Source organism: Hibiscus syriacus, unplaced genomic scaffold (assembly GCF_006381635.1).
Source record: "Hibiscus syriacus cultivar Baekdansim isolate YM2019G1 unplaced genomic scaffold, ASM638163v2 tig00000329_pilon, whole genome shotgun sequence".
NCBI lineage: Eukaryota > Viridiplantae > Streptophyta > Magnoliopsida > Malvales > Malvaceae > Hibiscus > Hibiscus syriacus.
In genome coordinates, this window is record NW_024061782.1 from 1,051,236 (window position 1) to 1,069,358 (window position 18,123).

Below are 18,123 nucleotides of genomic sequence, written 5' to 3' on the forward strand. Positions count from 1 at the left end.
AATTTTGTTTTCAATTTCCTGTTGGATTTTGCAGCCAGGGGAAGTCTCATACTGCAAAAATCTATATATGGCTTGAAGCAGGCTTCTAGGTAATGGTTTTTAAAATTGTCAGAAACTTTTTTTTTCAAGTTGGATATGTGCAAAGTAGGCATGATTACTCATTATTTACAAAAAGATAATGAGATATAATTGTTATTATGCATATTTATGTTGATGATTTGCTTCTTACTGAAAATTATGAAATGATGATAAATGAGTTAAAACAAACCTTGAATCTACATTTTCGAATGAAATAATTAGGAGAGTTGAAGTACTTCATTGGCTTTGAGATTTTGAGATCTAAGGAAAGGTTTTTAACGAATCAAAGAAGATATGTCATGGAGTTTATAAAGGATACTAGTTTGAGTGGGGGAAATGTTGCGGAAGACGGTTATCGGATAGAGCAAAATCGTAACTGATAATTTGAGAAAATAAAAATGAAGATAAAGAAGACACAAAATTTACGTGGAAAACCCCTAAATAATATAGGGTAAAAACCACGGGCAACGGCAGAAGAATTTCACTATGAGAAAATAGGAATTACAACTTCTCTCGATCGACCAAGGAGAAAACAATGATAATTCTCTCTTGATAAAAAGGAGAAAACAACTCTCGAGAAACTCTCTAATATTCTCTCTAGTATTGGAAGAAAGCTAGAATTCTTTGGGATGATTTTGAAGCTAAATGAGCTAGGGTATTTACAGTTGAAGCTTTAAGGACTAATTTGTAAATACCCTAAATTACAATGACTAATTTCATAGTTTTATCATCCAAAATTTTCAACAATTTGGTGGCCAAATTTGACCAATTTTGCCACCCCATTAATGCCACCAAATTGCCACCCATAATGTTTGACAATTGATGCAATTTGGTGTGCCAATTTTCAACAATCTCCCACTTGAAGATTTGATTGGAACAATCATATCTTCACACCATTCTTTCTACCTTGTACCTTTTTCATGTTGCTTACGTTTCTGACAGGCCACAGGAGGATCGGCACCAGGTAAATTTATCAGCATTGATTGCCTTCGTCATGAAATCTGCTATGTTGTCTTTGGTATGGATCTTCTGCATATCTACCGTTCCTTCTTCCACCTTTTCACGAATGAAATGGTACTGAACTCGTATGTGCTTAGTCCTTGAATGAAATGCTGGATTCCTTGCTAGATGCAAGGCGCTTTGACTGTCACAAAACAGAGAGACATACTCTTGATTGTGCCCAAGCTCCTCAAATAGCATCTTCAACCAAATTGCTTCTTTACTGGCTTGTGTAGCTGCTACATATTCTGCCTCTGTTGTGGACGTAGCCACAACTGACTGCAATTTTGAAACCCAGCTTACAGCTCCACCAACAACTTTGAACACATATCCTGTAGTAGATTTGCTTTTATCCAAATCCCCTGCATAGTCAGAATCTACATACCCATTGATTAGTAAGTTTGATCCTCCGTAACATAATGCAACATTTGAGGTCCCTTTGATGTATCTTAGGATCCTCTTTACAATATTCTAATGCTCTTTGCCTGGATTCGCCATGTACTGACTAACCACTCCCATTGCTTGTGCAATGCCTAGTCTTGTGCATATCATAACGAACATTAAACTTCCCACTGCTGATGCATACGGTACTCGAGACATCTCCATCCTCTCTTCTTTCACTGCTAGGACTCATACTGGAGGATAACTTTAAGTTAATAGGAAGAGGGGTAGAAATTGGCTTACAATCTTGCATGTTGAATCGTGACAAGATCTTCTTCAAGTAATTCTTTTGTGAAAGCCAAATCTTCCTATTACTTCTGTCTCGGTGAATTTGCATCCCTAGAATCTTGTTTGCTGATCCCAAGTCCTTCATTTCAAATTCCCTAGCCAGTTGTGCCTTCAATTCTTCAATATGATCTTTGTTGGGTCCTGCAACCAACATGTCATCTACATACAACAACAATATAACAAAATCGTTATCACCAGACCTCTTGAAATAAGCACAAGGGTCTGCGTTAAGTCTGTTGTATCTAAGGCACATAATGAAGGAATCAAATCTCTTATACCAACACCTCGGCGCCTGCTTTAGACCGTACAGAGATTTGTTCAACTTGCAAACCAAGTTCTTCTTTTCTTTTTCTTCAAAACCTTCAGGCTGGAGCATGTAAATCTCTTCTTCAAGATTTCCATGAAGAAAAGCTATTTTAACATCTAGTTGCTCTAGATGTAAGTTCAATGTAGCACATATTGCCAAAACTACTCGAACTGTTGTTAGTCGAACCACAGGAGAAAATATTTCATTGAAATCAATACCTTCTTTTTGAGCATATCCTTTGACAACCAATCTTGCACGATACCTCTCTACTTGATTGTCACCATTTCGCTTGATTTTGAATACCCATTTGTTACCAATTGGATTTCTTCCTTGTGGTAGTGGCACAAGGTCCCATGTATTATTTTTATGAAGGGCTTCGATTTCTTCTTGCATCGCCATCATCCACAGTGAAGCATCTGAGCTGTTTATTGCCTCCTGGTATGTTGATGGCTCACCGTCCTCTGTTAAAAGGCAGTATGCAATATTACCTTCTATAACATAATCTGAGTACCAATTGGGACTTCTTCTCACACGATCTGATTGACGAGTTATTGGAGCTTCAGAACTATATGGTTCTTGTTCATCATGTGCTGGTTCTGCTTCAGAAGAATCTCCTTCTTCAAACTCTTTTTCCACATGTATCTGAGTAATCTCTGACTTTTCAGCGCTATCATCGTCTTCTTTTCTTTGTAGTTTATCTTCTACAAAGATAACATCCCTACTAATGATCACTTTGCGGGCAGTGGGATCCCACAAGCGATACCCCTTTACTCCATCAGCATACCCCAAGAATTTACATTTCCTGGATTTTGGATCTAGCTTTGAAATTTCTTGGGCGTTGTACATCACGTACACAATACTTCCAAATACATGGAGGTTTGAATAATCAACTAGTTTACCAGTCCACATCTCCATTGGCATCTTCAGCTCTATTGCAGTTGATGGAGCTCGATTCACCAAATAACAAGCGGTATTGACTGCTTCTGCCCAGAATGTTTTTTCTAGGCCTGCGTCCCTCAACATTGCTCTTGTTCTTTCTAACAAGGTTCTGTTCATCCGCTCTGCCACTCCATTTTGTTGAGGAGTGTTCGCCACTGTGAACTATCTTTTGATGCATTCTTTCTTGCAAAAGTCATCAAATTCTTCGCTTGTGTATTCTCCTCCATTATCTGTTCTGAAACACTTGATCTTATTTCCAGAATCAAGTTCCACCCGCGCTTTGAAGTTTTTGAAAGTTGAAAACACGTCTGACTTCTTCTTAATAGGGTGCACCCAACATCTCCTGGAGTAGTCATCAATAAATGAGACAAAGTAATTTGCTCCACCTAGGGACGTTACTGGTGCTTGCCATACGTCAGAGTGAACCAATTCTAGAACACTTTTGCCTCTAGAATTTGATGTGTTGAATTTCAACCGGTGCTGCTTACTTGTTATGCAATGCTCACACAAAGGAAGTGATACCTTTGTTAAGCCTAGAAGTAGCTTTTTCTCCACAAGGACTTTCATTCCTTGTTCTGACATGTGTCCAAGTTTCTGATGCCATAGTATTGTAGAATCTGAACCACATGAGACAACATAGGCTTCTGCTTCTAGCAATGTCTCTCCCTTCAGTATGTACAAGTTTGCAGCTATCTTTTCACCTTTCAGCACCACAAGCGCTCCACGAAACACCTTCATGATTCCTTTTCGTGTTTCAATCTTGCTTGCATTATTATCCAACAATCCATAGGATAATAAATTTTTCTTTAGGCCTTTCACGTGCTGCACATCTCGAACAACTTTAATTGTTCCATCATACATCTTCAATTTGATGGTTCCCACGCCAATGATCTCTAAGGCATGATCATTACAACTATACACAGATCCTCCTGAGAGAGGTTCATATTGATGGAACCATTCTCTTCTTGAGGTAATGTGATATGTTGCTCCTGAATCAATGAGCCATATATCTGCAAATCTTTTTCTTCCTTCCACGGTGGTTGATGCTTCACAGCATAGTGCATCTCTATCATCTGAAGTGTTTGCGATATTACCTTGTGGATTGGAGATTTTATTTAGACTCCAAAAATCATTCTTCAAGTGACCCTTCTTTCCACAGTTGTAGCACTTTAAATTCTTCTTGCTCCTCGACTTCGATCTACCATGTTTGTGACTGCTGCTTTGGCCACGTTCTGTTGATCTCCCTCTCATCGTTATTAATGCCTCTGCTTGCAGATTTACTTTTCTGTCTTCCTTGTTCTTGCGCCGATTTTCTTCTCGGAGAACAGTAGCTGCAACGTCATCGAAGACTAGACTGGTGACATTACTGTTTGTCAAGTTGATGATGAGTTGATCATACAAATCAGGTAGACTTTGAAGTAGAAGTTCAGCAAGTTCTTGTTCTCCTATTGTACATCTTAAGGATGTAAGCTGAGAAATAACGTGTTCAGTGTGTTTAAGTGCTCCGTCACTGAAGTAGATTCTAGCATACGGAGAGTGTACAATTTCCTCTTAAGGAAAATTTTATTGTGCAACGATATGGCCTCGTACAATTTGGTGAGATGATCTCATATCTCCTTAGCTGTCTTCTTTTCCTCGATACTTGACAATACTTCATCTGCTAATGCTAGATGAAAGTTTGCCATAGCATTCCCGTCTATTTTGATCCATTTGTTGTCATCTGTAAAATCTACCGACCTTTCACTGATAGCTGCTAGACATCCGTCTTTCCTCAGGATGTCCTTCATCTTCAATTTCCACAATGAGAAATTTCTCCCATTAAATTTTTCAATATCAAATTTCGTTGACATAGCTTCAATTACAGATAGCTCCCACTATTTCACTATCGTGAATTCTCTAGAACCTTCAAAGAATGGGTAATACTTTCTTACTTTCTTATGTTGGAGGATCCACCTTTTGGTGGCAACCACAAAGACAATAAGCAGATATTACACACTCTAATCTAGCTCTGATACCAATTGTTGCGAAAGATGACTATCGGATAGAGCAAAATCGCAACTGATAATTTGAGAAAATAAAAATGAAGATAAAGAAGACACAAAATTTACGTGGAAAACCCCTAAATAATGTAGGGTAAAAACCACGGGCAACGGTAGAAGAATTTCACTATGAGAAAATAGGAATTACAACTTCTCTCGATCGACCAAGGAGAAAACAATGATAATTCTCTCTTGATAAAAAGGAGAAAACAACTCTCAAGAAACTCTCTAATATTCTCTCTAGTATTGGAAGAAAGCTAGAATGCTTTGGGATGATTTTGAAGCTAAATGAGCTAGGGTATTTATAGTTGAAGCTTTAAGGACTAATTTGTAAATACCCTAAATTACAATGACTAATTGCATAGTTTTACCATCCAAAATTTTCAACAATTTGGTGGCCAAATTTGACCAATTTTGCCACCCCATTAATGCCACCAAATTGTCACCCATAATGTTGACAATTGATGCAATTTGGTGTGCCCATTTTCAACAGGAAAGTCTGCTGCTACACCCATGAAGTAAAACTTGAAATTAACCATGGTCGAGTTTGATAAGAGTCTACAGTAGCTTAAGGGTTTACAAAAAGATAATGTGATTGATGAAATTCCTGTAGAAGAGAAATGATTGTTTCAAAGGCTAATATGGAGGCTCATTTATTTGACTCACATCAGGCCAAATATTATGTATGTTGTCTATTGCCTTAGTTTATGCATCAACCTAAAAGGTCACACTCAAAAGTTGCTTTGAGGATTATTAGATATATAAAAAAGGAGCATTGATATGGAATATTGTTATCAACAACAAGAGATTGTCAGCTTACAACATATTGTGATGCTAATTGGGCTTCTTGTCCTCAAACTAAAAGGTCTATTATTGATTTTTGCATAGAGTTAAGAAATTCTCTGGTCTCTTGAAAATCAAAGAAACATAACACCATTGCTAGGTTTTCAACTGAAGTTGAGTACATGGGAATGGTTGTTACTGTAGCAGAGGTAGTTTGATTGAGAGGCTTGTTGGAAGAACTTGGTTTGAGCGTGTAACAACCTATAAAAGTGTATTGTGACAACAAATCAACTTTATAAATTATTGCTAACCTCGATCACAAGAGGACTAAATATATCAAGATAGACTATCATTTCATAACATAAAAAAATTCAAGGAAAACTGATAAAACTAAGTATGTTACATATACAAATCAAATGGAAAAAATCATAAAGAATGCTTTAGGTACTCAACAACATTATTTTTTGTTATCCAATTCGGAGGTTAAAGATGTTCTCAACCACTAACTTGAGGGGGAGTGTTATGAATAAAGGAGTTTATTTCTTGATTAGTTGAGTTAGTTTATAGTTTGTTATCATTGTAGTTAATTTTCTTTTAACTTTGTATATAAATACAATTTTCTAATTTCTTAAGCAAGCAAGTATTTCTTAAGTAAGGAGCTTACATTGACTCACATGCTTTTATTAGAGATTTGTTCCCAACTTCAGCACCAAGCCACTCCATTGACAAGTGTTATCAAGAATAATTCTAATTTCTTTTGGGGTGAATATAAAGAGAAGTCCTTTAATATCATTAAAGAATGTTTAATTCATGCACCTTTACTCACCTTACTTGATTTTAACAAAACATTTGAAATTGGATATGATTCATCAGGTGTAGGAATTAGAGCCGTCTTATCTCAAGGTAGACGTCCTATAGCCTACTTCAGTGAGAAGTTTAGTAGAGTTAGGCTTAACTATCCCACTTATGAAAAAGAGATGTATGCTCTCGTTTGGTCTATGAAAATTTGGCAACACTACCTTTGATTAAGGAGTTCATAATTCACACGGATCATGAAGCACTAAAGAAAATCCGGGGGCATCATAAGCTCAACCAAAGGCATGCCAAATGGGTGGATTTTCTTAAAACTTTCTCATATGTGATCAAGTACAAGAAAGGTAAGGAGAATATAGTTGCTGACGCTTTGTCAAAGAGGTATACTATTCTAAACACTTGGACTCTAAGTTGTTGGGATTTGCTTATTTTAAAGAATTATAAGATTCTGATCCTAATTTTGGAGATATGTACAAGGCATGTGAGAAAGGGACATTTGACAAGTAATAATGGATCCCTATTCAAGGAAGTAAAGCTATGCTTCCCATAAGGCTCCACACGTGAGTTACTTACCAAAAAAGCCTATGGATGAGGTTTAATGGGATATTTCGGGATAGCAAAGACCTTGTCCATACTTCAAGAGCACCTATATTGGACTAAAATGAAATGAGATGTAGAGAGGTTATGTGAGTGTTGTATCACTTGCAGGGAGGCTAAGTCAAAAGTTACGTCATATGGGCTTTACACACCACTACCCATTCTAGAAGCACCATAGATGAATATTTCTATGGATTTTGTACTTGGGTTTCTCCGTTCAAAAACTAATAAGGATTATATCTTTGTAGTTGTTGACCGATTTTCTGATATGGCCCATTTATTCCTTATAACAAAACTAACGATGCTTCACATATTGCCAATTTATTTTTCAGGGAGTTTATGAGACTTTATGACATTACAAAGACAATTGTACTCGATAGGGATGTGAAGTTTCGAAGTCATTTCTGGAGAGCATTGTTGAAGAAAATTGGTACAAAGCTGTTATTTTCCACCACTTGTCTCCCTTAAACAGATGATCAAACTGAAGTGGTGAACCGAATATTGTTCATGATGTTGCGGACCATTATTCACAAGAAATTAAAAACATGGGAGGAGAGCCTAGCATATGTGGAGTTTACAATAGCTCAATCCATACCACTACGAGACACATGCCTTTTAAAGGAGTGTATGAATTCAATCTATTAAGTCCATTGGATTTATTACCATTACCTGTAGATTAAAATCGTGAATAAGGATGGACACAACAAGGCTGAGTTTGTTAAAAAGATCTATCAACAAATGCGAGAGAATATTGAGAAGCGAACCAATCAATATGAGCAGCAAGTGAACAACATACGTAAGCGAGTTACCTTTGAGATGAGAGATTAGGTGTGGCTGTAAATGAAAAAAGAAAGGTTTTCGGCTCAATAAAAGTCCAAATTGATGCCTCAAGGAGATGGACCTTTCTAGGTAATCAAGATTATCAATGCCAATGCATATCAATTAGACCTCCCATATGATTTTAATGTTAGTGCAACTTTTAATGTTGCTTACTTATCTTCCCATGATATAGATGACGATTTGGGGACAAATCGCTTTAAAGAATGAGAGAATGATGTGATTCCCAACAGCAAAGACCTGGAAGAATACCCAAGTATGCCCATTACACGTGTAAGGGCCAAAAGATTCAAAGTTGGCATGGAAAGATTGTTTATATCAAGCTTGGGACGTGAAGAAAAGAATAACAACAAGGGAAGAATACTTTATTTTACTTATGCATGAGTTTGCATGAGATAAGTAAAGTTTGCATAATATTCATTGCATTCAATAAGCATGTTGTTCATTAGCACATGCATTCCATTTAAGCTTTTACTTCATGTAGGGAAGTAGTTCATTCATGCATTTAGTTCATTTAAGAAGCTATTTCATTAAAGTCAGCAAGTTCATTAAATAAAGTTAGTTCATTGATTAAACTAGTTCATTAATCAAACTAGCTCTTATTTCATGCATGTTTTATTTCAAGTTTGAATAAGACATACATTTATCTCTAGGTGCATGGGACATTTGGATGAGCTTGTTTCTATGGTAGACCTTTCACATTCTACATGGGGGACATTCAAAATATCATTCAAAGTCTTTCTTTATTACATATTAAAGGTTCAAGAACGTTTTTTTAAATGAATTATAAAGCAATTAAAGACATTATTGCCTAAATAATCAAGGCATTCAAGTCACTTCATCATCATCCTTTTAGGGCTGATCGTATTCTACATGGAGACAAGCATTGAAGGCCCTCTTAATGTATAGTCTTATGATATTCAAGAAGGGTAATTAGCTTGAGGATGAGCCAGGAATTTCAAGAGACACACTCCTTTGGACGTGATGTTGTCTACATTCATGCAAGTGTCCACATTCATCCATCTTTTTCTTTCATAAGAAAACAAGCCATGAAAGATCAAGAGCCTCCCACCTTTTGGACAAAACTAAGGCTATATTCATCCTAAATTAAGTCCAAATTCATCCCAAGAGCACTATATTAATCAACTACATAAAGAGAGAAGAGAAGACAAGCTAATAAAGTGCATTCAACACCATTAAGGTGAAACATTCAACACCATTTGTATGATTCTTCATATGGTGCCTATCAACATTATAAATAGGCACCTCCATTGCATTTGTAAACACACTTTATGATTTATAAAATACTTCTTGAAAGTTTTCTTTCATTCTAGCTCTTTTGAATAACTCTATCGACTAAAAGATAATCTTGTAGTCTTCATCCATTTGTTTATAGCATTGGTTCCTAGCTCTTCTATAGCTAGAGGGTCACGTTCCACCCTCTACCACTTCAATCCCATCACTTTATATTGTTGGTTTCTAGCTCCATATAGCTAGCGGGGCACAATCTGTTTTTCCTTTTTACTACAAAGACCACACCACCACCACTACACTTTCCATACTTTCCTTAATTTCATTTAACCACTACATCCAACACCCTTCCATAACATTCAAACAACTTTCACATCTTCTCGTTTCCTTCATTTTGTTATTATTTCCTTTCATTTTCTTCTTACGCTTATGTTTATGCAATTTCATAGTACAAATATAATCAATTTTTCTTTAGATTTTTTGTACAATTCTTAAGTTGTCCATAATCCTCCAAATTCCTAAATATAATGTAATTCTACCTAAAAAATTCCGGCTCATGATTTTCAAAAAACTAGGACGTAATCGACACAATTTCTCCCTTATTATTTATCTAATAATCATAATCTAAAATTAAAAAAAATAATATTAACTAATATAAAAAATTAAAGATAATGTGATAACCAGGGACAGAGCCAAAATTAAATATTGATAGGGGCCAAAATATTAGACTATTTAAGAAAAAAGTAAAGATTTATTAGGTATTTAAACTTATAATTCAGCATGAACAAGCGAGCTTAGTGATTTAGGAGATTGCTGTTATCCTTGAGGTTCCGGGTTCAAGCACTGAGTATGTAGGGATATGAGCGTTCATTGTCAAATAGTTGAAAGTCTTTGTACGTATACTACCTTGTATTCACCTTAAGTTTATAATAAAAAACTCAAAATTCACAAGACAACTTCTAATTTGTTTAATATTTAAACTTACAATGACCTAAATTGTAACTAGACTAAAACTTTGAGAACACGTACTTATCATTCTTTAGTTCAACCACTACTTGATTAAATATTTAATAAATTTTATATTTTTTAAATTTAAATATCTATTTTTATATGAAATAAAATACTATTAAACCAAAATTCTATTTAATATACAAATTTTAACAGGGGCCGGAGGCCCTCAAGGAGCTCCGTCCATTGTGATAACCGATTATCAAAGAATCAAAGATAAATAAAGTGACGTGATTGGTATAAATAATATATCATTTTAATACTATCTAGATTCGAGTATCTTAGTAAGATTTATGTCAAGAATATTATACAAGTAAGATTTGGCTTGCTTTGATAAAATGTGATGTAGTTTGAATGTAACTTAAAATTTGTGAATTTAATAACGATATCAATTATAAAAAGGAGTTGTTTTTTTAAAAACAAAATTGAATTTGATCAGTTATATATGTAAGATATTTATGTATCCAATATTAATTGATTTAAAAAGTCTACACATACAATATCCTATAATCGCTTTAAACTAAAAAATATATAACAATTAACACGTGAGTTTATGTGATAAATCAAATTACAACATAACCATTTTTCTTTAAAGATATTATCAAAAGACTTATTGTTGTGCTCCTTTCTAAAGAGATGTATTGATAAGATATCTTTTTATTATTATTCTTTTTCAGGCATAATAATAAAATTATTCCAAACGTTTATACAAATGATCATTTTGTCTCATATTACTTATTTTAAAGTATTTTAGCCTCAAATGTTTTATTTTGAAACAAAATTACCCTAATTGGTTGAAAATTATTAGTCAACTACCTGTCAACTTTTCATATGAACGTGGTAAGTCCATGTGTGATGTCATTTCAGCAAAAAAATTTATTTTTAGAGTAAACTATAATTATAATCAATTACATACACACTTATACAATTATATTTAAAAAAAATTTGATGACATGATATCACACATGGACCTGTTGTACCAATAGGAAGCGTTGACTATTAGTCAACTAACAATTTTTATCCACGCATAGGGCATTTTGCTCGAAAATAAAATGTTGGGGGATAAAATTAGGGATGGGCATGGGTCGGGTTTTTGGTCCACCCGACCCGAGAATAAAGAATCATCCACCCGAGATATGATCCGACCAAAACAAGATTTCATCCGACCCGAACCGACCCAATATATAACTTAAAAACACGACCCGACTCGAAATAAAAAAAAATTATTTTTATTCTATAAAAACATTGACTTAATTGAAAAAAATAATATATAGAGGGATATTATTATAAATATTCTGAAATATATAAGGTAAAATTATATATATATTTGGGTCGGGTCAGGCATTTTTCACCCTAAACCCGACCCGATCCGACCCGAACATCACATTTAAAAAACGACTCAACCCGATTTGAACCCGAATTAAAAAAAATTGACTCGATCGGGTCAGGTCGGGTCGAAACCTATCGGGTTCGGGTCTCATGCCCATCCCGAGCTAAAATGCTAAAAAAAATGAATATGAGGCAAAGTGACCATTTGTACAACGTTAGGGGTAATTTTATTATTATGCTTTTTTTATTAATATGAGATGAGATAATATATGTTTAAAAGGTTTTCAGTCATATGATATTATATATTCAAACATCCCTATAACGTTGTACTTGAATCTAATACTTCTAAAGATAATAACTATATTTTTAATTATTAAAATCGTTTAGTTGATATTGTTTATTATTATTATGTCTTATACTAAAAACGATGCTTTTTGAAGGTATAATAATTGTCTCTTAGTTGAGAAGAATATTATACAATATTTTTTCAAAAAACCTAAATACCTAAAATGTTTTGGAGATGATTGTGTAATTTTTGAAAAAAAAAATTGTTATGGATAATTTTATAAAATCTCATCGGATGATATTAAAGTGATCACATTTTTAAAATCTTACGGATCAATCAAACGGGAGAGATAGTCTAAAAATAAAATTATTAGAAGAAATAAAAATTTATAAACAGAAAATAAAAAGACAAGATTTAAAAATCCAGCTAAAATAAAATAATTCATCTTTTATTATATTATAAAACAACTCAAAAATAGAGAGGAAAAAAAGCTAAATTTTTTAGCCAAAATATCCAGAAATATCGAAATTCCCAACTTATAAAAGTTTTTTTTTTTGGATAAATAACTTATAAAAGTTTTTTTTTTTTTGGATAAATAACTTATAAAAGTTGCTGGCGCTTGTCTTCTTCGAAATTCTGTACGTAGGATCCGACCCGACCCGAATTCGTGGTTCCTTTTTTTTTTTTTGGCTCTGTCCTTTTCTCTGCACAGAATCTTAGATGAGATGGGGAGAGAAGAGAGAGATAGCTTTAGATCCTTCATTGCCGTGAATACAACAGGACTTCGCTCTTTCTCTTTCTCTTTCTCTTGGTTTCTTCCTTCTCAAGGTATTTCATTTTTATTAATTTCGATCATTTTTTCCTCAAATTTTTTTGGTTTTTAGTTCTTGTATTTATATTTATATTTTCTGGGTTTCGTTCATAATGGCCGCGTTGATCTGTTTGATCATGCGTGTTAGCCAAGGGTTTTCTCAATTATGATCATTATCAGCTAAGAATTAGACAATGGTAGAGGCTAAATCGCTTAATTTCAAAGTCAACATGAACTAATAAGTATTTAATTCAAAATTTAATTAGGGCAAGGTTTAATTTGACAAGTATTTATATTAACATAGACTAAAATTTCCATTAGACTAAAAATTTGGAACACAAAACCCTCTCATACCCTTAATCAAGATGGACCAGGGAGGAACGGGTGGAACGGGTGGCGGATGTTGTCAAAATTTAAAATTTGCATATACTTTAGGTATTTTTTTTGTTGTAATTTTTATTGATAATCTGTCTTCATCCCCTAAAATTATATAAGTTCTCCCCTGATTTAAGTTTCTGCGTCCATCCCTACCCTTAATAGCTCTGTCTCTGATTGCATGCATGCATGCATACACGTATGTGTCCATCTACATATATCTATAATATATAAAAAGCACGAATGTTTTTCTCTTAACGGTGTTCTTCAAAATGAAGCAGTAGTAATGGGGAGTTGTTCTTCACTGCCGGCTACAAGAATCTCAACGGAGAGAAGGCACCATCATAAGTCCCGAAAATCACACTGGAAGCATCCTCATGCTGTCACCGATGGATCGAAGAAGAGGAATAGTAATGCCCGCGTGACAGATATAGCTGTTACTGGATATGTACATGGTGCAACTTCAACGGTGACTCGTAGAAGATCTGAGGTTTCAAACTCCTCATATCATGTCACACAAATGCAGTGGCATCGAAGCCAACACAAATGGTACACCCCTTCTTTTCATCATATATGCATAATGGAACGGTGGCGTGATTGTATGAATCAACTGCGTCGTTGTATTCGATGCAATGAATGTCTTCAAAACCTTGTTACCGTCATGCTTTCCCCGGTGTTATGAGTCAGAGAAGTTTAATTCTTTCTGCAGGTCCCCAAAACGATTCTTGGTTTGATTCGTACAGTAGGCTGGAATCGGATTCGGATGATGATTTCATTAGTGTTGGAGGTAACGAGATATTCAAACTTTTCTTGATTATATTTGGAAGGTCCTTCGAGGGTCATTTTAGTACTCATGTTGATATGTGCGGTACGGTTAGTTCAAGGCTAAATGAGGTGTTGAAGCTACAGGATTGTACCATTTCGGCCATCTAATCTATACAATTTCTTGTGAGTTTTTTCTTTCCAGATCGTGTCTCGTCGTGCGGTAAGGTGATTCAGTATGAAGGTTCTTCGTGCATCGTGGATGGGACGTGTAAATTCGAAGAATACTGCGAAAGTGTTTTAAGATTCCATGGAGATAGAATGATCAAGGATGAATTTAACTACTCGAACCCGCTTTCTCTGCTTAGTAACCAGGGTCATGAGCTTTCGCAATTCAGAAAGGTCAATGATATTTGTAATGGTATGAGGAAGAAGATATTGGATCATCCTAATGGAAGCTTTCAAGGTTCAAAAGAGGATAGGTGTAGTGCTTCCGAAGAGAAGAAAACATTATCAGTTTATAGGTTATCGCTTAAGCAACGATTATGCGAGGCAAAAGAAAAATTCGATGAATGTAAGTAATTTTGAGTTACTTCTTCACAAATTTATCGTAATCGATAGATCTTTCCAGTAATCCTCATGTTTTATATGTATAACAGATCCATCGAAACAGATTCTATTTCGTCCCAAAGCAGGATGTACAATTCCATCCAACAAGGGTGATACGGTTCACGGATGCTGGTTCGAGATTCTACCGTCGACTTTTAAACTTCGAGGCGAGTCTTATTTCAAGTATGCTACTGATTTTCACCCATCATAGTTTCTGGCTTTCGTTCGGGTATTCATTCTACTGAAATTTTGATTCTTAACTTTTAATTTGTTGATTTGTCTGTCATGCAGAGATAAGCAGAAGTGTCCAGCTCCGGTTCCCTCTCCCTATAAGCCGATAGGCGTCGACTTATTTATCTGCCCAAGAAAGATAAATCACATCGCGCAACATATCGAGCTTCCTAACATAAACCCAGATGGGACAATCCCTCCTCTTCTAGTTGTTAACATTCAGGTATGTTTGAGGTTACCATAAATAATTTCTCAATAGAAAATGCTCTGTAATTCTGTATATCGGATCTTCAACCGTCTTGCTAGTCCCGCTGCAGTTGCCTACTTATCCAGCAACAATGTTCCTCGGTGATGCTGACGGTGAAGGAATGAGCCTTGTTCTTTATTTCAAAGTTTTCGAGAATACGAAACTGTCATCTCTCCGCAATATCAGGAGACCATCAAGGTAAGATCATAAGATTTCACTTCCTGAACGATCATCTTTATTCGATTGAATAACGTTCCCCATACCAGACTCAAGTGTTGACAACTTTTCTGTTTCTGCTCTAGAAATTTGTCGACGATGGTATGGAGAAGATTAAAGGGTTCACAAAAGAGTCCGTGGTTCCATTCCGGGAAAGGCTAAAGTTCATGGTCGGATTGGTTAATTCCGATGATCTCATTCTGAATTCTACCGAAAAGAAACTCGTAAATGCTTATAACGAAAAGCCGGTTCTCTCACGCCCTCAGCATGACTTTTACAAGGTATAACTTAAGTTTGTATTCAGTTCTTTAGGTAGATCAGTGTTAAATGAGATGGTTCAGGAACATATTTGAGCGGTTCACCAAGTTTTTATCCATGACCGAACTCGGATGGACCGCTCCTGCAATGCAGGCATTGGCTTATTAGCTAGTTTCTCCTGATTTCTCCTCTTGATCCAATAACATATCATGACACTTGAACTGAACCGCGTATGATCAGTTACGAAGTTGTTCATTCTTTTTCTCATGGAGGACCCTAATTACTTCGAGATTGATTTGGACATTCATCGCTTCAGTTACATATCAAGGAAGGGACTCGAGTCATTCCGAGAACGTTTGAAGGAAGGAATACTCGACGTAGGTTTAACCATCCAGGTATGATATGGATCTTATTTTTAGTAGGGTCATTAGTCGATGATCAATGTTGCCGGTTGCATAGATGATAGAAACAGAATCGAAAACCCGAACTCTAAATACCATCATCTTTTTCTCAATCTAATAGGCACAGAAACAAGAAGAATTACCTGAGCAAGTCTTGTGCTGTTTGAGGTTGAACAAGATTGATTTTTGCGATGACGGGCAGATACCGATGCTTACGACTGGCAAGATATTTGATGACGGTCAGTGATGGTGCTGGAAATGGCCGATAAACAGATGCCGATGATGGCGGTCGACTTGGAGCCGGAAAGGGCTTCACGAAAGATTGTGAAACTCTTGTATGGCAAATATATGTATATCAAATTAAATGTTTAATTCTGGCAATAAAATTACAAAGCTGTATATTTGGTAAATATTATGTTTGAAACCAAACAAATAACAATGTTTTTGTATGGATCGTAGCCTCTGTATTTACTTGTTTTGTAAATAAATTTAATCAATAATCACACGAAAATTGTTTTCAGTTGGTGATTATTTAAATTTAATTATAAGAACATTGATATTAATATAATTGGTTAGCATATTATTGTTTTGTGTATTGAATTATATTTAAGGAACACAATAAAGATAAGCGTATAATTTAGTCCCTTAAAATTTTAAAAAAAAATCTAATTTGTTTAAACAAAATTTTTAAAAATTCAGAACTTTAAAATTCCTCTTATAATTTTTAAAATTTCTCATTAAATCTCTTAAAATTTTAGTTTGACCGCAATTTTTCCAAATAAAGCATGTGGAAGACATCTAGAAGTGCTTAAAATTTCTTTGCAAGGGTAGGAAATTTGTTCTATGGTCATTTTTTAGATCTATAATTTTCTACATACATTCACATTTTAAATGGATGGTTGTTATTCTAGAGGTCCTAGATTCGAGCAACAATGATTGTAAGGTATTTGAACATTTCATGTCAAATAGTTGAGAGTATCTGAAACATATACTACCACTTGTAATCATCCTAGATTAATAAAGAAAATTGCATTGCATTGTATTTATTTATTATTTATATTGATTGTTATTATTATTATTTTGCACATTTAATATACATCCATGACTAACGAATCAAAAATAGTTCATGAGAGGTTATATGACAAGCTAAAATCAATTAAGAAACAATAAATTGAACATCCCTAAAGTACTCATAAAAGATAAGAACAACGGATAAGAAAATATTAAGGAATAAAAGAACAAAACATGAAATCTTAACAAGAAATGTTTGAAAAGCTAGCTCATATGATATGGGTAAGAAATGTGGATCATAGGAAAGGTCCTCCCATAAGTACTATTGCTGAGGATCCTCTTGATTTGATCTATGGAATTGAGGGTTGGTAAAATCCTTGTTAAACTAGTTAGACTTCAGTTTTAAAAGGTGAATTTATGTTCTGTTCTGAAACAGAGTTTCTTGAGTGTATTCTGATTAAGGAACATTATCTTTAAGGTGTTTGATTAAAGGTTTAAATTAGAGTTGTATTGGAGAAGGTTGTAACACTGTTGAGCATTCATTTCCGAGCAATCTTGAAGCAAAAAGAGTATTGGTGATGTCGGGACCGTCTTTCGGTTGGGCTCGGAATTGGGCTTCGACTTGAAAAAATGTGTTAGAGTCTCCACCGATCCTTTTAAAACGATATTTAGGTAGATCGGACACCATCTTATCTGATCCGCGTTTTACTAGAAATGTGTCGAGTTCGGGAGTCGGTTACGGTCAATGAAGGATTAACACCCTTGAACCGCTCTTTCGGAACTAATTAATTTGTCGATTGTCTTTATTTGCGAAAATTGAAATTGAAATTGAAATTTAAAACATCGATTCGAATATTACCTTTGATCGATTAAAGTTGTCCCTAAAAAGTCAAGATAAATGTTAAAAGGTGAAAAAAAATAAAAAAATAAAAAATAAATGAAGAATATTAAAATGAAAAAAACGAAATAAAAACAATTAAATATATATAAAAAATTAAATAAATAAAAATTAAATTTTGAAAGTAAAAAAATGATAAGAAAATAAATTTGAATAAAATACAACAAAAAGTGTTAAAAGATCACACATCAATTAGACCAAATATAAAACAATGACTAAAATAAACATAAGGAAAATCTAGAGCCTACAACATATGTTAAACAGTTTGAATTAGCAGCAAACAAAAAAGACCAAAATGGATATCAAGCA

At 34.6% G+C, this 18,123-nt stretch overlaps 1 pseudogene; it reads left to right on the forward strand.

Moving 5' to 3' along the window:
* The first annotated feature begins 13,467 nt into the window (after window positions 1-13,467).
* LOC120175836 lies at window positions 13,468-16,168 on the forward strand (annotated as a pseudogene).
* The last annotated feature ends 1,955 nt before the right edge of the window (window positions 16,169-18,123 follow it).